Below are 10,163 nucleotides of genomic sequence, written 5' to 3'. Positions count from 1 at the left end.
CTCCACTGCATATTCTTGCCTCCTTTATCAAAGATAAGGTGACCATATGTGCTTGTGTTTATCTCTGGGCTTTCTATCCTGTTCCATTGATCTATATTTCTATTTTTCTGCCAGTACCATACTGTCGTGATTACTGTAGCTTTGTAGTATAGTCTGAATTCAGGGACCCTGATTCCTCCAGCCCCATTTTTCATTCTCAAGATTGCTTTGGATATTCGGGGTCTTTTGTGTTTCCATACAAATTGTGAAATGTTTCTTTCTAGTTCTGTGAAAAATGCCGGTAGTTGTTTGATAGGGATTGCATTGAATCTGTCGATTGCTTTGCATAGTAGACTATTTTTCACAATGTTGATTTTTCCAATCCAAGAACATGGTATATCTCTCCATCTATTTGTTTCATCTTTAATTTCTTTCATCAATGTCTTATAATTTTCTGCATACAGGTCTTTTATCTCCTTAGGTAGGTTTATTTCTGGATATTTTATTCTTTCTGTTGCAATGGTAAATGGGAGTGTTTTCTTGATTTCAGTTTCAGATTTTTCGTCATTAGTGTATAGCAATGCCGAGATTTCTGTGCATTAATTTTGTACCCTGCTACTTTACCAAATTCATTGATTAGCTCTAGTAGTTTTCTGGTAGCATCTTTAGGATTCTCTATGTATAGTATGTATAGTATCATGTCATCTGCAAACAGATCCAAACAATTTGGATTCCTTTTATTTCCTTTTCTTCTCTGATTGCTGTGGCTACAACTTCCAAAACTATGTTGAATAAGAGTGGTGAGAGTGGGCAACCTTGTCTTGTTTCTGATCTTAGTGGAAATGTTTTCAGTTTTTCACCACTGAAGATGAGGTTGGCTGTTGGTTTGTCATATATGGCCTTTATTATGTTGAGGAAAATTCCCGCTATGCCTAGTTTCTGCAGGGATTTTATCATAACTGCGTGTTGAATTTTATTGAAAGCTTTCTCTGCATCTATTGAGATGAGCATATCGTTTTTTCCTTCAATTTGTTCATATGGTGTATCACGTTGATCAATTTGCATATATTGAAGAATCCTTGCATTGCTGGAATAAACCCCACTTGATTATGTTGTACGTTCCTTTTAATATGCTGTTGGATTCCGTTTGATAGTAGTTTGTGGAGGACATTTGCATGTATGTTCATCAGTGATATTGGCCTGTAGTTTTCTTTCTTTGTGACATCCTTGTCTGGTTTTTATATCACGGTGATGGTGGCCTCATAGAATCAGTTTGGGAGTGTTCCTCCCTCTGCTATATTTTGGAAGAGCTTGAGAAGGATAAGTGTTATCTGTTCTCTAAATGTTTGATAGAATTCGCCTGTGAAACCATCTGGTCCTGAGCTTTTGTTTGTTGGAAGATTTTTAATCACAGTTTCAATTTCAGTGCTTGTGATTTGTCTGTTCATATTTTCTATTGCTTCCTGATTCAGTCTTGGTAGGTTTTGCATTTCTAAGAATTTGTCTATTTCCTCAAGGTTGTCCACTTTATTGGCATAGAGTTGCTTGTAGTAATGTATCACGATCTTTTGTATTTCTGCAGTGTCAGTTTGTTACTTTTCCTTTTTCATTTCTAATTCTATTGATTTGAGTCTTCTCCCTTTTTTTCTTGATGAGTCTGGCTAATGGTTTATCAATTTTGTTTATCTTCTCAAAGAACCAGCTTTTAGTTTTATTGACCTTTGCTATCATTTCATTCATTTCTTTTTCATTTATTTCTGATATGATCTTTATGATTTGTTTGCTTCTCCTAACTTTGGGGTAGTTTTGTTCTCCTTTCAGTAATTGCTTTAGGTTCAAGGTTAGGTTGTTTATTCGAGATGTTTCGTGTTTCTTAAGGTAGGATTGTATTGCTATAAACTTCCCTCTTAGAACTACTTTTGCTGCATCCCATAGGTTTTGGTTCGTCGTGTCTCCTTGTCATTTGTTTCTAGGTATATTTTGATTTCCTCTTTGACTTCTTCAGTGATCACTTCGTTATTAAATAGTGTATTGTTTAGCCTCCATGTGTTTGTATTTTTTACAAATCTTTTCCTGTAATTGATATGCTGTCTCATAGCATTGTGGTTGTAAAAGGTACTTGATACAATTTCAATATTCTTAAATTTACCAAGGCTTGATTTGTGATCCAAGATAGGATCTATCCTGGAGAATGTTCCATGAGTACTTGAGAAAAATGTGTATTCTCTTGTTTTTGGATGGGATTTCCTATGAATATCAATTAAGTCCATCTTGTTTAATGTATCATTTAAAGCTTGTGTTTCCTTATTTATTTTCATTTTGGATGATCTGTCAGTTGGAGAAAGTGGGGTGTTAAAGTCCCCTACTATGAATTTGTTATTGTCACTTTCCCCTTTTATGGCTGTTAGTATTTGCCTTATGTATTGAGGTGCTCCTATGTTGGGTCCAGAAGTATTTACAATTTTTATATCTTCTTCTGGGATCGATTCCTTGATCATTATGTAGTGTCCTTCTTTGTCTCTTGAAATAATCTTTATTTTAAAGTCTATTTTGTCTGATATGAGAATTGCTAGTCCAGCTTTCTTTTGATTTCCATTTGCATAGAATATGTTTTTCCATCCCCTCACTTTCAGTCTGTATGTGTCCCTAGGTCTGAAGTGGATGTCTTGTATACAGCACATATATGGGTCTTGTTTTTGTATCCATTCAGCCAGTCTGTATCTTTTGATGGAAGCATTTAATCCATTTACATTTAAGGTAATTATCGATATATATCTTCCCATTCCCATTTTCTTAATTGTTTTGGGCTTGTTATTGTAGATCTTTTCCTTCTCTTGTGTTTCTTTCCTAGAGAAGTCCTTTAGCATTTGTTGTAAAGCTGGTTTGGCTGTGCTGAACTCTCTCAGCTTTTGCTTGTCTGTAAAGATTTTAAATTCTCCATCAAATCTGAATGAGATCCTTGCTGGGTAATCTTAGTTGTAGGTTTTTTCCTTCATCACTTTAAATTTGTCCTGCCACTCCCTTCTGGCTTGCAGAGTTTCTGCTGAAAGATCAGCTGTTAACCTTATGGGGATTCCCTTGTGTGTTATTTGTTGTTTTTCCCTTGCTGCTTTTAATATGCTTTCTTTGTATTAAATTTTTGATAGTTTGATTAATATGTGTCTTGGCATGTTTCTTCTTGGATTAATCCTGTATGGGACTCTCTGTGCTTCCTGGAATTGATTAACTATTTCCTTTCCCATATTAGGGAAGTTTTCAACTATAATCTCTTTAAATATTTTCTCAGTCCCTTTCTTTTTCTCTTCTTCTTCTGGGACCGCTTTAATTCGAATGTTGGTGTGTTTAATGTTGTCGCAAATGTCTCTGAGACTGTCATCAGTTCTTTTCATTCTGTTTTCTTTATTCTGCTCTGCAGTAGTTATTTCCGGTAGTTTATCTTCCAGGTCACTTATCCATTCTTCTGCCTCAGTTATTCTGCTACTAATCCCTTCTAGACTATTTTAAATTTCATTTATTGTGTTTTTCATCATTGCTTGTTTCCTCTTTACTTCTTGTAGGTCCTTGTTAAATGTTTCTTACATTTTATCTATTCTGTTTCCAAGATTTTCGATCATCTTTAGTATCATTATTCTGAATTGTTTTTCAGGTAGACTGCCTATTTCCTCTTCATTTGTTAGGTCTGGTGGGTTTTTACCTTGCTCCTTCATCTGCTGTGTTTTTCTGTCTTCTCATTTTGTTTACCTTACTGTGTTTGGGGTCTGCTTTTTGCAGGCTGTGGGTTCGTAGTTCTCGTTGTTTTTGGTGTCTTTCCCCAGTGGCTACAGTTGGTTCAGTGGGTTGTGTAGGCTTCCTGGTGGAAGGGAGTAGTGCCTGTGTTCTGGTGGATGAGGCTGGATCTTGTCTTTCTGGTGGAGAGGTCCACGTTTGGTGGTGTGTTTTGGGATGTCTGTGGCCTTTTATGATTTTAGGCAGCCTCTCTGCTAATGGGTGGGGTTGTGTTCCTGTCTTGCTAGTTGTTTGGCATAGGGTGTCCAGCACTGTAGCTTGCTGGTCGTTGAGTGAAGCTGGGTCTTGGTGTTGAGATTGAGATCTCTGGGAGGTTTTCGCCATTTGATATTACATAGAGCTGGGAAGTCTCTTGAGGACCAGTGTCCTGAAGTTGGCTCTCCCACCTCAGAGGCACAGCACTGACTCCTGGCTGGAGCACCAAGAGCCTTTCATCAACACGGCTCAGAATAAAAGGGAGAAAAAGTAGAAAGAAAGAAAGATAGAGGATAAAATAAAATAACGTAGGATAAAACAAAATAAAGTTATTAAAATAAAAAATAGTTATTAAGAAATAAATTTTAAAAAAGCAAAGCTATACAGACAAAAATCTCACACAGAAGCATACACATACAGACTCATATAAAGAGGAAAAGCAGAGAAAATAATATATCTTGCCCTCAAAGTCCACCTCCACAGTTTGGGATGATTCGTTGTCTATTCAGGTACTCCACAGATGCAGGGTATATCAAGTTGATTGTGGAGATTTAATCTGCTGCATCTGAGGCTGCTGGGAGAAATTTCCCTTTCTCTTCTGTGTTCCCACAGCTCCCTGGGGTTTAGCTTTGGGTTTGGCTCCGCCTCTGCATGTAAGTCGCCTGAGGGCAGCTGTTCTTTGCTCAGACAAGAAGGGGTTAACAGAGCAGCTGATTCGGGCACTCTGGCTCACTCAGGCCGGGGGAAGGGAGGGTCACGGAATGCGGGGCGAGCCTGCAGTGGCAGAGGCCTGCGTGACGTTTTACCAGCCTGAGGCCTGCAGTGCGTTCTCCTGTGGAATTTGTCCGTGGATCACGGGACCCTGGCCGTGGCGGGGTGCACAGGCTCCCGGGAGGGGTGGTGTGGACAGTGACCTGTGCTCGCACACAGGATTCTTGGTGGCGGCAGCAGCAGCCTTAGCGTCTCATGCCCGTCTCTGTGGTCCACACTGTTAGCCGTGGCTCGCACCCGTCTCTAGATCTCCTTTAAGCAGTGCTCTTAATGCCCTCTCCTTGCGCACCAGGACACAAAGAGGTAAGAAAACGTCTCTTGTCTCTTTGCCAGCTCTAGAGTTTTCCCGGACTCCGTCCCGGCTAGCTGTGGTGTACTCACCCCTTCAGGCTGTGTTCACGCCGCCAGTCCTCTCCCTGCGATCCGACCGAAGCCCGAGCCTCAACTCCCAGCTCCCACTCGCCCTGGTGAGTCCCGGTCGGCACCAATTCTCTGTGCGGGAATCTCCCCGCTTTGCCCTCTGCACCCCTGTTGCTGTGCTCTCCTCTGCCACCCGCAGTCTCCGCCCACGAAAGGGCTTCCTAGTGTGTGGAAAGCTTTCCTCCTTCACAGCTCCCTCCCACTGGTGCAGGTCCCATCCCTATTCTTTTGTCTCTGTTTATTCTTTTTTCTTTTGCCCTACCCAGGTACGTGGGGAATTTCTTGCCTATTGGGAGGTCTGAGGTCTTCTGCCAGCGTTTAATGGGTGTCCTCTAGGAGTAGTTCCACAAGTAGATGTATTTCGGATGTATCTGTGGGGAGGAAGGTGATCTCCGCATTTTACACTTCTGCTCTTTTCCTCAACTCATCTATGTGGGCCCTAATGTGTGACGTGGTTCGTGGTTGGATCCTCAACCCCTTTGTAATGTGGGATTTGGTGTGAGGTGGTTCCTGCTTGGTTCCTCATCCCCCTTGAGATGTGAGCCCTTTGGTGTGAGGTGGTTTCTGCTGGATCCGTCATCCCGTTTGTGATTTGGTCCCTTTGCTGTGAGGTGGTTCTTGCTGGATTCCTCATCCCATGTGTGATATGGGCTTTTGATGTGAGGTGATTCCTGCTTGGTTTCTCATCCCCTTTGTGATGTGGGCCCTTTGGTGTGAGGTGGTCCCTGCTTCTTTCCTCATGCCCTTGTGATGTGGACTTGTGTGAGGTGGTTCCTGCTGGGTACCTCATCCCCTTTGTGATGTGGACCCTTTGGTTTGAGGTGGTTCCTGCCCGGTTCCTCATGCCCTTTGTGATGTGGGCCCTTTGGTGTGAGGTGGTTCCTGCAGGGTTACTCATCCCGTTTGTGATGTGGACCCTTTGTTGTGACGTGGTTCCTGCTGGGTTAGTAATTCCCTTTGTAATGTGGGCCCTTTGGTTTGAGGTGGTTCCTGCTGGATTCTTCACCCCCTTTGTTAATGCTTGCACTGTGTTGTGAGGTTGTTCTTGCTGGTTTCCTCATCCCTTTGTGACGTGGGCTTTTGGTGTGAGGTGATTGCTGCTGGGTTCCTCATCCCCTTTGTGATGTGGACCCTTTGGTGTGAGTTTGTTCCTGCTGGGTTATTCATCCCCCTAGTGATGTGGGCTTTTGCCGTGAGGTGGTTCCTGCTGGGTTCTTAATCCCTTTGCCATATGGGCTTTTGGTGTGAGGTGTTTCCTGCTTGGTTCCACATCCCCTTTGTGATGGGGGCTTTTGGTGTGAGGTGGTTCTTGCTGGGTTCTTCATCCCCTTTGTGATGTGGGACCTTTGGTGTGAGATGGTTCCTGCTTGGTTCCTCATCCTTTTTTTTTTTTTTTTTTTTTTGGAGTACGCAGGCCTCCCACTGTTATGGCCTCTCCCTTTGTGGAGCACAGGCTCTGGACCTGTAGGCTCAGTGGCCATGGCTCACAGGCCCAGCCGCTCCGCAGCATGTGGGATCTTACCGGACCTGGGCATGAACCCGCGTCCCCTGCATCGGCAGGCGGACTCTCAACCACTGCGCCACCAGGGATGCCCTTCATCCCTTTTTTCTGTGGACTTCTGGTTTGAGGTTGTTCGTGCTGGGTTCGTCATCCCCTTTGTGATGTAGGCCCTTCTGTGTGAGGTGGTTTGTGCTGGTTTCTTCATCACCTTTGTGATATGGCATTTTCATTTGAGGTGGCTCCTGCTGGGTTTTCATCCCATTTGTGATGCGGGACCCTTGGTGTGAGTAGGTTCCTGCTGGGTTCCTCATCCCATTTGTGATGTGGGCCCTTTGGTGTAAGGTGGTTCCTGCTGGGTTCCTCATCCCTGTGGTGATGTAGGCTTTTGTTGTGAGGTGGTTCCTCCTTGGTTCCTCATCCCTTTGTGACGTGGGCTCTTGGTGTGAGGTGATTGCTGCTGGGTTCCTCATCCCCTTTGTGATGTGGGCTTTTCGTGTGAGGTGGTTTCTCATAGGTTCCTCATTCCCTTTCTGATGTGTACCCTTTGGTGTGAGGGGTTTCCTGCTGGGTGCCTCATCCCCTTTGTGATATGGACCCTTGGGTGTGAGGTGGTTCCTGCTGGATACCTCATCCCCTTTGTGATGTGGGTGCTTTGTTTTGAGGTGGTCCCTGCTTTGTTCCTCATGCCCTTGTGATGTGGTCTTTTGGTTTGAGGTGATTCCTGCTGGGTTCTTCATCCTCTTTGTGATGTGGGACCTTTAGTGTGAGATGGTTCCTAGTTGGTTCCTCATCCTTTTTTTTTTTTTTTTTTGGTACACGGGCCTCCCACTGTTGTGGCCTCTCCCTTTGTGGAGCACAGGCTCTGGATCCGCAGGCTCAGTGGCCATGACTCATGGGCCCAGCCGCTCCACAGCATGTGGGATCTTCCCGGAACTGGGCACGAACCCGCGTCCCTTGCATTGGTAGGCGGACTCTCAACCACTGCTACAAGAGGGAAACCCCTCATCCCTTTTTTGATGTGGGCTTCTGGTCTGAGGTGCTTCCTGCTGGGTTCATCATCCCCTTTGTGATGTGGTCTTTTGGTGTGAGGTGGTTCCTGCTGGATACCTCATCCCCTTTGTGATATGGGCCCTTTAGTGTGAAGTGGTTCCTGCTGGTTTCCTCATCCACTTTATGATGATGGTTTTTGGAGTGAGGTGGTTCCTGCTGGGTTCCTCATCGCCTTTGTGATGTGGGCCCTTTAGTGTGAAGTGGTTCCTGCTGGTTTCCTCATCCCCTTTATGATGATGGCTTTTGGAGTGAGGTGGTTCCTGCTGCGTTCCTCATCCCCTTTGTGATGTGGGCTTTTGGTGTTGGTGGATCCTGCTGGGTTACTCCTTTCCTTTGCGATATGGGCCCGTTGGTGTCAGATGGTTCTTTCTTGGTTCCTCATCCCCTTTGTGATGTGGACCCTTTGTTGTGAGGTGGCTCCTGCTGGGTTCCTCATCCACTTTGTGATCAGTGTTCTTTGGTGTTCGGTCGTTCCTGCTGGGTTTCTCATCCCCTATGTGATGTGGGCTTTTAGTGTCAGGTGGTTCCCGCTTGGTTCCTCATCCCCTTTCTGATGTGGGCCATTGGGTGTGAAGTGGACCTTGCTGGGGTCCTCATGCCCTTTGTGATCTGGGCCGTTTGGTGTGAGGTGGCTCCTGCTGGTTTCTTCATACACTATGTGATGTCATTTTTGTTTTGAAGTGGTTCCACCTTGGTCCCTCATCCCCTTTGTGATGTGGGCCATATGGTTTGAAGTGGATCCAGCTGGGTTTCTCATCCCATTTGCGATGTGTGCTTTTGGTGTGAAGTGGTTCCTGCTCATTTCCTACTTCCTTATGTAATGTGGGCTTTTGGTGTGAGGTGATTTCTGCTGGGTTCCTCATCCCGATTTTAATGTGGACCCTTCAATGTGAAGTGGTTCTTGCTGGGTACCTCATCCCCTTTGTAATGTGGGCGTTGGGTGTTTCTTGCTGGGTTCCTCATCCACCTTGTGATACTGACTTTTAGTGTGAGGTGATTACTTGTTTTCTCATCCCCGTTGTGATGTGGGTCCTTTGGTGTGAGGTGGTTCCTACTTGTTTTCTCATGCAGTTTCCGATGTGGGGCTTAAGTGGTTCCTGCTGGTTTTCTCATTCCGTTTGCAATGTGGGCTTTTGGTGTGAAGTTGTTCCTGCTGGGTTCCTCATCCCCTTAGTGATGTGGACCCTTTGGTGTGAGGTGTTTCCTGTAGGGTTCCTCATCCCCTTTGTGATGTGGGCTTTTGGTGTGAGGTGTTTCCTGCTGGGTTCCTCATCCTCTTTGTGATGTGGACCCTTGGGTGTGAAGTGGTTTGTGCTGTGTTCCTCATTCCCTTTGCGATGTGTGGTTTTGTTGTGAGGTGGATTCTAATGGGAACCTCATCCCCTTTGTGATGTGGACCCATTCGTGTGAGTTTGTTCTTGCTGGGTTCCTCATCCCCTTTGTGGTGAGCGTCCTTTGGTGTGAGGTGTTTACTGCTGCTTTCCTCATTCCCTGTGAGATGTGGGCTTTTGGTGTGAGAAGATTCCTGCTGGGTTCTGCTGGGTTCCTCATCCCCTTTGTGATGTGGGTCCTTTGGTGTGAGGTGGTTTCTGCTTTGTTCCTCATCCCCTTTGCAATGTGGGCCTTTTGGTGTGAGTTGGCTCCTGCTGGGTTCCTCGTCACCTTTTTGATATGGGCTTTTTGTGTGAGGTGGTTCCTGCTGTGTTCCTCACCCCATATGTGCTGTGGGCCCTTTGGTGTGAGATGGTTCCTGCTGATTTCCTCATCCTGTTTGCGATGTGGACCCTTTGGTGTAAGGTGGTTATTGATGGGTTCCTCATCCCCTTTCTGATGTGTACCCTTTGGTGTGAGGTGTTTCCTGCTCGGTTCCTCATCCCCTTTGTGAAAGGGATGAGGAACCTAGCAGGAACCACCTCAAAGCAAAAGCCCACATCGAAAAGGGAATGAGGAACCAAGAAAGAACCATCTCACACCAAAGGCCCCATATTGAAAAGGGGATGAAGAACGCAGCAGGAACCACCTCACACCAAAAGCCCACATCACATATGGGATGAGGAACAGAGCAGGGACCACCTCACACCAAAAGCCCACATAACAAAGGCGTTGAGGAGCCCAGCAGGAGCCACCTCACACCACAAGCCCACATTACATAGAGAATCAGGAAACGAGCAGGAACCACCTCACACCAAAAGCACACATCGCAAATGGGATGAGGAACCCAGCTGGATCCACTTCAAACCCAATGGCCCACATCACAAAGGGGATGAGGAACCAAGGTGGAAACACTTCAAAACAAAAGATGACATCACATAGGGTTGAGGAAACCAACAGAAACCAAATCACAACAGAAGCCCACATCACAAAAGGGATGAGGAACCCAGCAGGAGCCACCTCACACCAAAGGGCCCAGATCGCAAAGGCCATGAGGACCCCAGCAAGATCCACTTCACACCAAATGGCC

At 45.3% G+C, this 10,163-nt stretch overlaps 1 long non-coding RNA gene across 1 annotated transcript; it reads left to right on the top strand.

Moving 5' to 3' along the window:
- Positions 1-6,258: 6,258 nt before the first annotated feature.
- On the top strand, positions 6,259-7,817 carry LOC309967459. The gene is made up of 3 exons (XR_014326510.1): positions 6,259-6,348; positions 7,367-7,688; positions 7,742-7,817. It is a non-coding gene; the product is annotated as an uncharacterized lncRNA (long non-coding RNA).
- Positions 7,818-10,163: the final 2,346 nt, after the last annotated feature.

The sequence above is a fragment of the Leucopleurus acutus genome, assembly GCF_964270905.1.
Source record: "Leucopleurus acutus genome assembly, chromosome: 10".
NCBI lineage: Eukaryota > Metazoa > Chordata > Mammalia > Artiodactyla > Delphinidae > Leucopleurus > Leucopleurus acutus.
Note: the sequence above shows the minus strand (reverse complement) of the source record. Positions and strands in the feature narration are given on the sequence as shown.